The 15,896-nt window shown below is 42.5% G+C and overlaps 1 protein-coding gene across 1 annotated transcript in view; it reads right to left on the reverse strand.

The window, feature by feature from the left end:
• Nucleotides 1-15,896, reverse strand: part of LOC128697418 (alpha-N-acetylgalactosaminidase) — a 214,800-nt gene that overhangs the window by 142,912 nt on the left and 55,992 nt on the right. The gene's annotated exons all lie outside the window — the stretch shown is intronic.

The following is a 15,896-nucleotide window of genomic DNA, read 5'->3' on the forward strand; positions in this document are numbered from 1 at the left end:
AAGATTTCACATCCACTCCCTGAGAAAGGTACACTCTATCTAGTCTCGCAGCATATCCACTCCTAACAAACGTATATTCAGTCTCCCACACCGCCCCCCCAAAGGCATCACGTAACCTAACATCCCTTAATAAATCCCTAAGAGCCACAGACATATATCCAGCCCCTTTTGGGTCCACATCAGCCACCCTGATTACACTATTCCAGTCCCCACCAACTATTGCCACCTCTGGCAGTGCACTTAAGAAAAACACAAGATCCTCACACACAAAATCATTCTTTACCTTTATGTTATTTTCTGCCGGCGCATACACACTCACAAAAGACACACGCTTACCCATCCACCACCCATCCACACGCAACACCCTCCCTCCCCCTCCTCCCTCGCTTCTCTGCAAAACAGGCTCGTCTCCCTTATTAAAATTCCAAAACCACCTTTTAGACTGGGAGATGGCAGGGTAACTACTCGAAATCCTGCCACCTCCAACACCCTACCCTCTTTAAAATTGTGCTCCTGCAGGAACACAACATCCACTCTAGATTTATTCAGGAAATTACGAAACCAATCTCTCTTCATACCGCTACATAACCCATTAACATTTACAGACATACACCTAAGGCCTATTAAAGTTTCCACCCCTGCTTCCTCTCATCACTCTTTACAACTCCAGAGCTTGAATTTAAGTTTGACACCTTCAGAGTGCTCTCTTTCCCTCCCCCCTTCTTCCGGTGCCTCCTATCATGGCTACCACCACCTACACCACTACCTTCACACTTCACCTCAGTCTGTTTCCCAGGCCTTTGTGCAGGCGTAAGGACGTCATCAGAATCTGATGTAGCCGCCCTCTTTCTCGTGACAGTCATGTTACACATGTCTTGGTCAGATGTTGCCTCTCGATGAACCTCCACCTCCACCTGAGAATGGTTTAATGATTCAACGGACGACTCCAAACCACCATCACGTCCCAAATCATGTCTCCGACTTTCTGGAAGCGACGATGTCTCAGACTTTCTGTGAAGCGACGACTTCTCCGATGACACCACGCTCAGATGTAACGTCCCTCTCTGGCCCTCCGGGGTTAAAAATCCGGTGACAAAGTCTTCAACACCTCCACCAATTCCTCCTCAATCTCAAGAACCTTCTCCTGTAATTGCTGCTCCTCCTTATCCACAGGAGACGATACCTGATCAGGCAGCTGGGGGCGGGACTCCAACTCTCCGCCAGTCCTGTGTGCCCGATCCACTATCTCGCTCCACAAAACACCACGCCCTCCATCCGATGTTTGTTTCTCACCTGCCACCTTTGAAGCAGGGGCTGCGACGTCCACCACAGGTCCAGGCACACGTCTTCGCTTGTCACAGGTCGCCGCTATGTGATCATACTCACCACATAGGCGGCATGTACGTCGTTGTCCTGGGTACATTACCATTACCTGCGTCCTGAAATCTTGTAGATACACATAGGACGGTATTGGGTGCCTCAAAGTCATTTTGAGGTTGAAAGAACCCTCTGGAAAACCAGCATAGGCACCTGCCGCCCACGTACCATGTTGAGCATAATGCACCGTCCCATACGTCTCAAAAACTTTCCTTATATCCGCCTCGTCCACCTCAAAGGGAACGTTGCGTAACTTGATCCACGTATAATGCTGTGAAACATCTATCGTTCTTACACTGACAGCTGGTGTGACGCTAAGACTTACGTCCTGAAAGCTGGTGACTAACGATTCATAAACTGTAGCTGATAGCAGTTTGACGAAAATTCTTTGGCCTCCGTTTAATGCTACACCATACAAGTCACTATCTTGTATGCCATATGTCTCCCGGATGATCTTTGGCAATAAGACTTGCGCAGAACTAGACGTTATCGTTCCTTTAAGTAGCTCAATGCCTACAGTATTTATCCGGTGTCTCAGACTAACCGCCATCTTGACAATCACAGTGCACCTATGTTGTTAGCAGAGGCGTGACAGCACCACTTCACACCACTGCAGCCAGGTAACTGACAAGGGAGCTCGCCTACAAACAGCAGAGGGGTGCAGAGCACAACTGCACTCTACCAAATAACCTGTTGAAACTTAGGCCATAAGCTCAAGACAGCACTTCAACTGAATATAATACCAGTTCCCTAAACAAGTGAAATGCACTTATGTAAATTTTTAAGAGAATTAGGCAAATCAAGTTACTACATAACCTTAAAATTTGCATTAGGCTGCTATGTTAGTTTTGCGGCAAAATAAAGGCAAAATGGCAAATTAGCATAGCTCTGTTTGCCTGGTGGCCACACCACAAACTACTACCACTACTACACCTACCACAAGTACTACTACTACTACCACAAGTACTACTACCTACAACGATTATATTATGCTTTGCACCTACTCTGTACCTCTATATATCCTCCTATGTCCCTGCATTGTTTGTAACAGCTTGATAAACTCCTGGAGAGCGAAAAGTTGCCACAATAAAATGACATATTAATTGTACCTGTGTCCTTTTACCTAACATAATGTGGGTAATTCTACCACATTCTCTGCTCAGATGCTGTGCTGAGCGGTCGTCAGCTGTCTCTCCTCAGTCCCGACACCTGGTGGAGGAGCTTTGCGACGACAACAACAATGGCGACTGGTTTTCGCCGGAGAGTTAATACTGTTTGTATTGACCTCATAAAGGGCACAATCCCCAGCGCATCGATTAATGTGTTGGTGCCGATGATCATCCGCAATATATATGGCATCCAGCATGAATCCCTGTGTGGCGTTGCCTTAAATGGACTACCCCGGATTTTCGTCAAGTTTTGTGATACCAAGACCTACGAGCAGATTGTCATCCAGTATCAGGATGTTAGCACGCAAGTCACCCCAGCAGTCACAGTTAAGTTGCACGACGTTTCACAATACTATACATGGGTACGTGTGCGAAACGTGCCTTTTGAGGCTAACGAAGTTAACATACGTGACGCCTTCAAATACTATGGGACGATCCACCAGGTTACTATGGGTCGGTGGTCTGATGGCCACTATGCTGGTTTACAAGAAGTGTCTTTCACGTTGAAAATGTCCCTGCGCCAACCAATACCTCCGTACATAAACCTAGAGGAGTTCCGTACCCAGGTGTATGTTACGTATCCTGGACAGAGACGAACTTGTCGCCTATGCGGTGCATTGGATCACATTGCTGCACAATGCGTTAAGTGCCAGCCACCCTCAGGACGTGGCCGTCGTCTGGATGGTGAGGCTCCTCGTCAGATTCTGGCAGATGAAGTCATCGAGGACTTACCGTGCCTGAAATTGTGGAGTGATGAGGTGGATCGGGCCATGCTCGTGGAGTCATCCTGCGTGACTCTACCTGGAACGGTCAACCATGATGTGGTAGAACATGGTGGACGTGAGAGCCCTCAAGCAAGAGAGGATGCTGACATGGAAGCTAACATTGCATCGACATTGAGCGACCTTTTAGCATCGCAGGAGTATGATTCTGTGCCATGTGTGCCTGCGTTGGAGTGTTCAGATGAGGAGAGAACATAGTTAAAGGATGTCGATAAGTTAATTAACGTAAGTGAGGTAGAAGGTCCGAGAGTTCATACTGCTGCGGTAGAAGTTCACAAGGAGAACATTACAGGTCCTGATAAAGCTGAGGATGCTGTTTCTAGGAAACGTGCGGCTACCCCGCCCGACTCCGACGATGTCTTGACCCCTGGACAGCGTTCTGGGAAGAAGACGTGGTCGGAAGTCATGGGTGGGGGGTCGCGTGGTTCCAGGACAGCGAGTAATATAACAGAGAATGTACAAGGTAAAGGTGGCGCCTTTGGCGTTAGTCAACGTAAAGGGAAAAAGGGTGTGGTGGTCCCTCGAGGAAAGCCACCGTTAGTAAAGTTAGGTGTATAACTATAAATGTTAATGGTATGAAAAATAACAGAAAGCAAGTGCAGGTTCATGAGTGGTTGCATCGCTTTTCAGTAGACGTATGTTTCGTGCAAGAACATAACCATACAGTTGGAAGTTCGTTTGCGATAAATGGTTATCGCAAACGTGGTGTGGCTGTGGCGTGGTGTGGCTGTGTTGATAAAAGCGACCAGCCCGTTCGTGATGAAACATTGGGAGGAAGGGAAAAGGTCGCGTGGTACGCGTCATAGGTGAGTGGGGTACTCAACGGGTTGGTTTTGTAGGAGTATATGGGCCAGCTGAACATGATGTTAATATTAAAAATACTTTTGTTAACGATGTTCTTGTGTACTATTTGAGATCCCTGCCTGATATAACAGTAGTTGGTGGCGACTGGAACTGTGTGGTGCACCGTAAAGACGTAGAACCGAGGGGAGCGGGTTATTGTTCGATTATTTTGGGTGATTTGTTGTCTGGGCTGGGGTTGGTGGATGTAAGTGGAAGCAGTGACTTAGGGATTGAGCACACTTTCGTGCTTAAGGACTATGCTGCGCGCTTGGACAGGGTGCATGTGTCTTGGCGGGTAGTTGTAACCAAAGTGCGTGTGTTAGACGTATATTTCTCCGACCATCGAGGTGTTCTCGTAGAGCTTGACTGGGGGGGGTCTCCCAGCTCGTTTTAAAGGATATTGGAAGTTAAATACTCGTTTACTTCAAAGTGCGGAAGATAGGACACTCTTCACGCACTTATGGACGTCTATGGGAGTAGAATCCTTGGAAGGTAGTGATTTAGTGCGACAATGGGACGAGGTTATGAAGTCTCGAATTAAGGATTTTTACGTGCACGGGGTAAGGAGGCCTCTCGATTGGAGTATGGATTTTTGAGGTACCTGGAGGGTTCTTTACAGCACTGTTATGCGCAAGGAGAGGTATCTGGAATTTACCCAGTGGACGAGATTGACAATCTGGAACACATCCAGGTGCTGAAAAATACAGTTTTTGATGGGGCGCATATTTCGAGTGGAGTCGAGGAGGCTGTGTGGAGTGATAAGCCATCCGCTTGTGTCTTACGTAGTCAGACACAAAGGAGGAAGGCGAACGAAATCGTGAGTTTAGTGGTGCAGGATGGCGTTGAAGGGTATAGTGAGGGTCAGGTTGTAACAACAACTGAAGGAATAAGTTATTATGTTGATAAATGGTTTAATCTCAAAATGATAAATAAAAATGTAAGCGTGGATGCAATATGGGAATTGGGGCAGAATGTACGATGTGAGTTGAACGATAATGATCGCTTTCTCATGGGTGGGCCTATAACTGAAGCTGAGGTGTGGGAGGCTTTGCAGGGAATGTGCAAGGGCAAGGCGCCAGTATTGATGGCATTCCGTGTGAATTTTATATTCAACATTGGGAGGTCATAAGGACTTTTCTGGTACGTTTACTCAATGCGATGAAGGAGGGGGGACGTTTAGGTTTGTCTCAGAGTATGGCGGTTTTGGTGTTAGTTAAAAAATGTGACATACCCGTATCACTTAAGGATTACCGAGCAATATCGCTAATGTGTAGTGATTATAAATTATATGCAAAAATTTTAATGAATAGGATTAAGAAAGTGTTTGACAAGGTAATACATAAGGGTTAGTTTGGCATGCCAGGTAGGTCGATGTATGATGGTCATGGGAATATCAGGGAGTTTGTCGAGGAATGCGGAACGAGGGGCGGGGGTGGTGTTTTGGCTTTAGACTGGCAAGCTGCTTTTGATAGTGTAGAAAGGGAGGTGCTGTGGAAGTTTATGAAATGGCAGGGTTTTGGAAATGAGATCATCATGTGGGCTCGTTCTTTGTACAATAGTGCTGGGTTTCAAGTACAAATTAATGGGAAGTTAGGAGACTTTGTCAAATTGAATAGAGGCATTCGACAGGGATGCCCTATGTCTCAAATGCTCTTTGCTTGCATGCAGGACCCTTTTTATTGGACAGTTTGTGGGCGGGGAGTAGATTCGTCGTGGGGTTCGGGTAGTGATCGACCAGCCATAGTAGGTTATGTAGATGATACAACTGTCCTATTACGTACGAGGGAGCAATTGAGTTTTGTGGGAAGACTTGTAGATGTGTTTGGTAAGGCAACAGGAATGCGGGTTAACAAAGAAAAATCAAAGATTATGACGTTGGGAGATTGGGCGAGAGAGGAGGTAGGTATAGAGACGTGGACGGTGGTTGACTGTGTTAACACATGTGGTATACAGTATATGAGAGAGGTTGATAAGACGAGGGCATGTAATTCGGGGAGGGTGGTAAATAGTGTTTTGAGGCGTATAAATAGTCTCAGGCCACGACATTTAACCCTACACCAGAGGGCGATAGTAATTAATGTTGTTCTTATAGTAAAGTTTGGCTCGTTGCTGCGCTGTATCCACTAATACAGGGGGATCTCAAACATCTTTTAAATAGAGTTTATAGATTTTTGTGGGGCTCAGGGTGCGACTGGCTCACAAGAGCGGTGGTAGAGACACCACTGCGTCAAGGAGGATTAGGTCTTGTTCCTTTACGAGACCGAGTCATTGCTTGTTATGTGAAGCGTCGTTTTCTCCGACTGGGTGACAGGCATGGTGGTTTAACAGAAATGTATTGTGACCTGCGCAGGTGGTGGGGTCGGACATATTTAATTAGGTGCGAGGCGATGCTACATGCGAGACGTGCGGAGCGTTAAATTGAGTACTTTGGAAAGAGTGGGTATGGTGAAAGTTGAGGTGAGAGTTCAGGGAATGTTCCCCATGTACGCGTGGTGTGATATAAGGAAGCGGGTTCATCAGTTACGTCTCCTTCCTCGAGTACGCGAAGTGGTTTTTAAATTTTTGCATGGGATTCTGCCGTCCAAGGTGGTTCCTGACCAGCCGGGCTGTAGCTCGTACGTTGGTTTGCGTGCAGCCAGCAGCAACAGCCTGGTTGATCAGGCTCTGATCCACCAGGAGGCCTGGTCACAGACCGGGCCGCGGGGGCGTTGACCCCCGGAACTCTCTCCAGGTAAACTCCAGGTGTTGTCTAATCGGCGTGTAGAGGAGGACCGGAGTTGTTCAGCGTGCGGGGAGGACGAATCAGCGTTTCATGTTGTGTATTTCTGTGAAGCTTTAGGTATAGTACGTGCGTGGTTAAGCAGGGTTTTACGAATGGTAGGGGGGGGAGGTTTGTCGGTACTTAGGGCGTTGAGTTTTGATGTGGGTGGGGTTGACATCTGTGTACAACGTGCAGTGTCGTATGTCGTAGCCGATTATATTTATGTGTCATGGGCAATGAGGCATGTTGAAGGTAATGGCAGAATCCGGGTTTTAGCGGGAACAATTCTTAGAACTAAGTGTCGAAATCAGTTGGTATATGAGGGGAGATGGGAGAAAGATTTCCCGTCTGCATATAGAGCGTTAGAGTTAAAGGATTTGAGATAATTTGTGTTCGTTCAGTGGGTAATTTAACGGGCTGGTCAGCTGCGTTTGTGTGTAAATGTCTTGTGTTTGTGAATGTTGTATGTATGTCTCCAATGTTGTATGTCTCCAATGTTGTATGTCTCCAATGTTGTATGTATGTCTCCAATGTTGTATGTATGTCTCCAATCTTGTATGTATGTCTCCAATGTTGTATGTATGTCTCCAATGTGATGATGACATTAATAAAACTGTAAAAATTTTGTATGTGCAGAACGTTAAAAGTTTTGTCTGTTTATTCTTGTATACCAATCATTGGTATTTGTATAGATGTGTTTTTATTCTTGTATACCAATCATTGGTATTTGTATAGATGTGTTTTCCTATTACATGTAATATATGATATTACATGTAATTGATTACATTATTTGTTGAGATGTAAAATAAGACATCGTATTTGTTATATTTGGATGTTTTCGTCGTCGATTCATTAATACTTATGTGTATGTTGGTGTGTATGAGTGTGCTTGTGTGTGTGTGTTATTGTGTGTGTTGGTTTTTTAACACAATGATTATTGTACAGTCTATATACTTACCCGTGTGTGCTTGCCATTTGTATATACACCATAGGTAGACATGTTCTTTAATAATGTATAATGAGTTGTATCTGAGTATAAAACCATTGTCAATACTTTGTTTGTGTGTAAGGTGTAGCCACCAGGCCACCAGGCCTGGTGGCCTGGTGGCTAAAACTCCCGCTTCACACACGGAGGGCCCGGGTTCGATTCCCGGCGGGTGGAAATTCCGACACGTTTCCTTACACCTATTGTCCTGTTCACCTAGCAGCAAATAGGTACCTGGGTGTTAGTCGACTGGTGTGGGTCGCATCCTGGGGGACAAGATTAAGGACCCCAATGGAAATAAGTTAGACAGTCCTCGATGACGCACTGACTTTCTTGGGTTATCCTGGGTGGCTAACCCTCCGGGGTTAAAAATCCGAACGAAATCTTATGTTACCATTATATTGTACGGTATCGTTGGTCGTGTGAGATTATTGTAAATTAACCGCTTTCTTTTGTGTGTTTTTAATATACATTTATCATTATGTATCTCACTGTTTTAAATAAAATATATAAAAAAAAAATTCTACCAACATTATTACAACAGTAATGGTGCACGAGATTCGACCGTAGGAACCAGACTTGCTTGCGGTAGTGAGCGTGGGCTCCGTAAGTGACGGGATCTTGTTCCAAGGAACTGAAACTGTTCTGTTCCTTGTAACAAATATGGCTATCTCTCATTCCTCAGGTGATGGGACCCTTATGGGTTTAGCGGCCCGGTCCTTTGACCAGGCCTAGAGATTCCCCATGGCTGGATCAAACTACTGTAACTGCTCATGAACCATTGGTTAATCTATTCCTAAGTTTCGTGTTTTTAAGATTCTCGTCACTAGAGATATATTCTAGTCAATATAGTCAGGATAAGCCGTAATGAACTTCATGACTGTCAATGGATAAATAGAAAAATGGACAGGGACTCGCACCGTACCCGTCCAGTCTTATGCTTATTCATCAAAGAATTCGTTAAATAACATTTCTGGGAGCAGAGGATACATAAATGAAAGTGAACACCTTTCCCACTGGCGGCCACGTTACCGCTGCTGCCCACGGCAGTTACCACCACAACACATGTTGTCTCACCCATCTGTTGCTGCCACTCTCACTACACTTCAAATACACAAACGAAAATATATTACAACCACAATATTCATAAGCGAATGAAAAACTGTGTGCGCGTGTACGCACGCGCATATAATAAATGACAAATTGTAGTCGGGGTCGCATATTCCCGTTTTTGAAAATTCTGGAACCCTTGCTTCAGGCAAGGCTTCCGAGGTGACGGCTTTATCAACCAGTCTATTGCTCCGTCCAAAATGTACACCACATTTCTTGTGACCTGATGAACTACAAATCCGTTCCCACTTTTAAGAAGGTTGATTAATAACAGGATTATTTCGCCTTGTGTTTACAAATGAAGTCACGTTCTTCAAGGTAAAGGTTCTTGGCTGCTATTCTAACCCTACCATTGTCTTCAAATGAAACTATTTATATATACACATTACATAAGATTCTGCATGAGCGAGGATCTGATGTCTTGGGTGAGGCTACCTACTTTACTACTGATCCACGTACTCACTCTCTCTCTCTCTCTCTCTCTCTCTCTCTCTCTCTCTCTCTCTCTCTCTCTCTCTCTCTCTCTCCCCTCTCTCTCTCACACACACATACACACAACACATAAAGAAACTAGAGAAAGTGCAAAGGTTTGCTAAGACTAGTCCCAGAGCTAAGGGGTATGTCCTACGAGACTGACGACACTGGAGGACAGGAGAGATAAGGGAACCATGATAACGACATATAAAATACTAAGATGAATTGACAAGGTGGATAGAAACAGAATGTTCCAGAGATGGGACACAGCAACAAGGGAACACATTTGGAAGTTGAAGACACAGATGAATAACAGGGAAGTTAGAAAGTATTTCTTCAGTCACAGAGTAGTCAGGAAGTGGAATAGTTTGTTCAACCGGGGAGGGTCATCCACTCCACCGAGTTTGTTCATTCCTCCAGTAAGAACGAACAGATCCCATGTGGTCTGGTGTGATTCGATTCCTGCTCCAGGAAGATCTTATTCTGACTGTGAAGCCACCAGCACCCATCAGTGACTTTGTCATGAACCAAGAATTACTGTATCGAACAGCCGAGTTGGGTACTCCTAGCAGAAGAGTATACCATTTAGTAATTCCACAGTCACTAGTGAATGTAGCCTTACGGCTAGTTCACGATGTACCAGGTGTTGCACACCCTGGTATGGATCGTTCAGTAAAACAAGCCAGATTGAAATACTTTTGGCCTCGTATGGCAACTGATATTTCTGAGTATGTTAAGAAATGTAGTTTCTGCATGCAACATAAAGGTAATGCTAATGGTCCTAATCCAATCCAAGTGTATCCAACTACTAGCGAACCGTGGGAAAGAGTTGCACTAGATTTGTTAACTAATTTCCAATGTTCCCTCCAGGGTAACAAACATCTGTGTGTTATGGTAGACCATTTCGCCAGATATTGTGAGTTATTGCAGATAAGACTGCAGAGACAGTAGCTAAAGCGTTTAAAGAACGCATTATCTGCAGGCATACCACCCCTAAGTCCCTAGTAACAGATAATGGAGGTGAATTCTGTAATGAGATCCTTGAAAAATTATGTACCTTGTACAATATCTCTAAATTCACCATTGTTCCTCATCATCCTGCCAGCAATGGGTTAGCGGAACGAACCAATAAGAAAGTACTTGATATCAGTCTTGAGAGCCACTATCAATCCCAACAGTGAAACTTGGGATGAAGTTATACCTGATGTGCAGTATGCTATAAATTCTGCTTACAATGTTTCCATAGGTGACACTCCACATTATGCATTGTACGGTGTAGATAAACGTTTGCCTTATGAGTTGTTATATTCTAACCCGAAACCAAATTAGAACCCTGATGATTTCATAGCAACTCGTACCAGCCTAGCTCAAAGCGTCTTTAGAAGAATCCGTGAAACACTTCATAAATCAACAGCAGAATTTACAAGAGTCGCTAACACTCGAGCAAAGCCGTCCAAAATAAAAGTAGGTTAGAGAGTTATGCTGACTAACTTTAACAAAACGTCTGCAATGCCAAAGCTTGATCAAAAGTTTGTTGGTCCTTATCGAGTAGTTGAACATATCACTGGTAATAAGTATAAGGTTAGAGAGATTAGTACTGGTCAGTATAAAGAATCGCATTTAGATCACATGAAGTTGGTATGTGATGATAATGATGTTTCAACCCAGACTAATGTGACAGACTCTGACAATCCTCCTGATCCTGTACTCTCTACCTCTGATACTCAGTCAGACGATCAACCTGAATGTCGTTATTCCCTACGTACACGACAGGTATTGAGAAATCCTCAAGTATCATTTGTAACTACCAATTCAGATTTGCCTCAAATACGGCATGAGTTAGCCAGTGTAACAGAGTTTGATCCTCCCAGAGATGACACCCATTCTGCATATATCAATCTCACCCTGGCAGAGTTGGGGTTAAATGTAAATAACCTGTATAGATGAATAATTACAGTATCAACTTATCAGTATTCAAGAATTTTTTTGTGTGTTCACGTTCTCTCCGAATTCTGAGATTTAACAGTCTAGATTTCAGTCCACCGAATCTGCCTTTCTGTTAAACACTTCTTTCTTTGTATATATTTCTTCCACAGAATCCGTAGATCACATGAATGCAGATCGATCGATCAAATTTTTTTTTATCACTTCTATTGTGTAATCCCAATGTTGAGTCTCATTCGATGAGTTGTGCTATATCATACCATTACAGTTTCATTATAGTCAATTGAGTAAGCTTCCATTCCAATATTCTCCTTATGTTATAATGTTCAATTGTTGTGTACTTTGACATTGTATAGAATCAGCCCAAGCCGTACACCTGCCGTCTCTAGTTTGTATTAGCTGTATGTCGGGACGACATACGTTAGCGTCGCCGAGCTCTCAGTAGTACCAGTTACCAGTAGATGACTCACTACCAACCGTCTGTGTGAATCACTGACTGTTATTCACGTTGCTGCTGACCATAGCACATTTTTGAATGCTTACCCGCTAGGCACTGGTGGGTCAGTCTGAGATAGGGAGCAGAGAGAGGCAGGTCGGCTGACGGCGCTTCCCATACCTTCCGTTATATATTATACGTACTAACCAGCCTATGTGAGTATTTTTACCCCATCCATATTATCGAACCCACATGACAATAGTTTGGGAAGCGATGTAGTAGAGGCAGGGTCCATACATAGCTTTAAGCAGAGGTATGATAAAGCTAATGGTGCAGGGAGAGTGACTCAGAACCTGCCAGTGAAGAGGCAGGGCCAGGAGCTGTGAATCGACCCCTACAATCACAACTAGGTGAGTACACACACAAACACACACACACACACGCGCGCGCGCACAACTGCCTGAGGTGTGGATGACAGAAAATGTAGTCCCGATTTTTAAGGCTGCAATAAATTACATACCAGTGTCGACGACACATATCTACCAATAAACTCCGTTCAGAGCAGTTGTGTATTATTTCAAACGCACCACCACCACGTTTCAAACCCCAAACTTTGCAGCTACAGCTGGATGCCCATCCAAGCGAGAGCCCCGATCCTTATGAGGCACCAATACTCACAATCCCGCAAACCACCCCAACGGGATCACCATCTACCCTTGGAAGAATGGCAAGTTTTAGCTTGGGACTATCCTGCGTGTAGACGCTGGCTGACACCTACAGTGTTGGGCAACAGGGACATGATGATCATAGGGAGGAGTACAAGATCAGCAAGTACAGAGACACAAGCCATCGGTATCAATTTGTCTCAGAGGGGTCAGAGACCTTGAGATCATGAGGAAAAAACGCCCCACGTTTCCTCAAAGAATTGGGTTCCATACTCACTGATACCACCAGGAACCTGAGGGCGGCCACTTTTATGTTCCAGCGCCTCGGTGTGACTATACCGAGGGAAAATGCTTGCTGCGTACTTGGCTCGCATCCAGCTTCAGAGGAGCTGTGTGTGTGTGTGTGTGTGTGTGTGTGTGTGTGTGTGTGTGTGTGTGTGTGTGTGTGTGTGTGTGTGTGTGTGTGTGTGTGTGTGTGTGTGTCGTGCCGAACACGTAAAACTGGTCAATTAGCAAAAACTCATTTAAAATTAAATCTTTTCGATAATTTTCTCTTATACGTTTAAAGATATTTTTTTTATTTATGTTAATGTAAGAATTAATAATTTTGTACCAAAAGAACCTGAGAAAACTTACCGAACCTTATTATAACAAGCGCAATTTATTTTAGCCTAATCCAGTTAAATATATTTTAGATACGTTTACAATAATTTAATAATAAACAAACACAATGAAGTATATTTTTTTTCGTTAGGTTCAGAATGATTTCTGCGAAATTATTGCATACACAGATTTTCGCTTGTCTTATATGGCAAGATGAGCGTTGCTATTTAACGTACATTATATATATATATATATATATATATATATATATATATATATATATATATATATATATATATATATATATATATATATATATATATATATATAATATTATATATATATATATATAATGTGCTTACTCATTTGGCAACAAAACGTTAATGCCAAACCTTCAACTTCATAGTGGTAATAAATAGAAAGTAAGAGCAACAAGGTGTTCACTAGGTGACCTACATGCTGTGTGTGTGAAGTTCTCGCTCAACATTGCTGCTGACTTGTGCAATGCTATCATAACAACATGTCATCTCAACTATTTATATTAACCACTAACAAGAAAAAGTATTAAAATTCTCTAAATCACTTCCTCAGTAATTGGCCTTCCCAGGTGGAAGTGATTAAGATGATGCAAATTATTGTTTTCGTGTTTCGTAACCAAACGCTAGCAGCATGGACCATAAATTATGTGGTATAACTATACAAAGATATTCTCCTCTTTATTTTATATGATAATACGCATTATAAGTAATTTACGAAATAAGGAGAGCATCAAGTCACGTAAATTGGCGAGGAAGTTCCCAATTCTTAACAGCAGTGCCCCAGGTGTCGCTACGCCAGAGATAACACCACCATTACCCAAGTCATTAACATAATCTTCAGTGACGAACTTTCGTCAGTGATGACTCTTAGGTCCCTCTTTTTATAATAACTAATATTTTATCACACATTTACAATTTCTGGTGTGAACAATTTTCACTTTCTCCAAGTTCTATCGCAAGTCACCTCACTATTAACTCCTCCAAATCATCCACAAGTTCCCTGAATTAGTTGACCAATTATCGCATCATTACTGGGTTCAGTTATGCCGTTATTTATTCCATCATCTAGATAATGTGGATTCCAAACAACAATGGGCATAGGACTCAACACTATATCCATTCCATAAGATCGGATATTTTTCTTTACATTGTAAAAAGTAGGTGACAAGTTAAGATATACTAGCAGTCTACTCTCCCACCACGAGTCATTAATGTTCAGATTTAATGTCTCTTTCTCGGCCCTTTCAATGCTTAATTTGTGGTAAATACGTCTTCACTGGACGTGTCTTGATGACGATGGGGGAGGGCTCTTGATCCAGAGAAATAAACTTATACTACCTTAGGAAGTCACACAGCGCCTGAGGAATGGAGAGGAAATCAATTTTGATTCAACAAAGGGGAAGAGCTACAATACCTTGGATATTAAAATGTTAAGTTTTTAAAAATAGTCTAAAGAAGCGTTTAATGTGCCTTGATAATAATGGTGAGCGAATCTGCATGTAACAGGCAGATTAAGGAGTTATTGTGTGCATTATAATATCTAGTGTACTGAACCAATCATTCTTTATGTGTTTAACGGATCATTATTAAAGCAATGTGTTAAATTAATTATTCTTAAAGCAATGTCCACAATAACTATTAAAGCAATGTGTTAAAGAAATGTTTCAAAAAATTATGCACGGGCTCACACAATATATATATATATATATATATATATATATATATATATATATATATATATATATATATATATATATATATATATAAGGAATTCGCGAGAGCAGGTGAAATATACACAAACACTGATCTCTGGCTGAAGGAGACTCGAACCTACGAACCTTAGGACAAGGTACGCAGTGCTTTACCAATCTACCCACACTGGGCAATACCTTGGCGTGTAGCTTGCGCTACACGTTTGATCCAAGGCAGCCAGCTTTCAGGGAGAAGGCTTACAGCTTTTCATCTCATCCCCTGGCTGCCTTGGATCAAACGTGTAGCGCAAGCTACACGCCAAGATATTGTCCAGTGTGGGTAGATTGGTAAAGCACTGCGTACCTTGTCCTAAGGTTCGTAGGTTCGAGTCTCCTTCAGCCAGAGATCAGTGTTTATATATATATATATATATATATATATATATATATATATATATATATATATATATATATAATGATAAATGTTGATGAAGATAGGGAAGCTATGATTTCGTGTATAGGGCAAGGAGGAATAACATCTTGTAGGAGTGACAAAGAGCCAGTTGTAAGTGTGGGGGAAGTTCGTGAGGCAGTAGGTAAAATGAAAGGGGGTAAGGCAGCCGGGATTGATGGGATAAAGATAGAAATGTTAAAAGCAGGTGGGGATATAGTTTTGGAGTGGTTGGTGCAATTATTGTAGATTTGTTTACAATAATTTAATACTAAACAAACACAGTGAAATATATTTTTTTCGTTAGGTTCAGAATGATTTTGGCGAAATTATTGCATACACAAATTTTCACTTGTCCTATATGGCAAGATGAACGTTGCTATTTAAGCCAAGATCGCAAGTTTTGCCTATTCGGCACGATATATATATATATATATATATATATATATATATATATATATATATATATATATATATATATATATATATATATATATATAAGTTGAATATTACCCTAGATGAAAGAAAGCAGCAAATTTAAGCTCTAAATTAGCACCTCTAATAACT

Source organism: Cherax quadricarinatus, chromosome 44, assembly GCF_038502225.1.
Source record: "Cherax quadricarinatus isolate ZL_2023a chromosome 44, ASM3850222v1, whole genome shotgun sequence".
NCBI lineage: Eukaryota > Metazoa > Arthropoda > Malacostraca > Decapoda > Parastacidae > Cherax > Cherax quadricarinatus.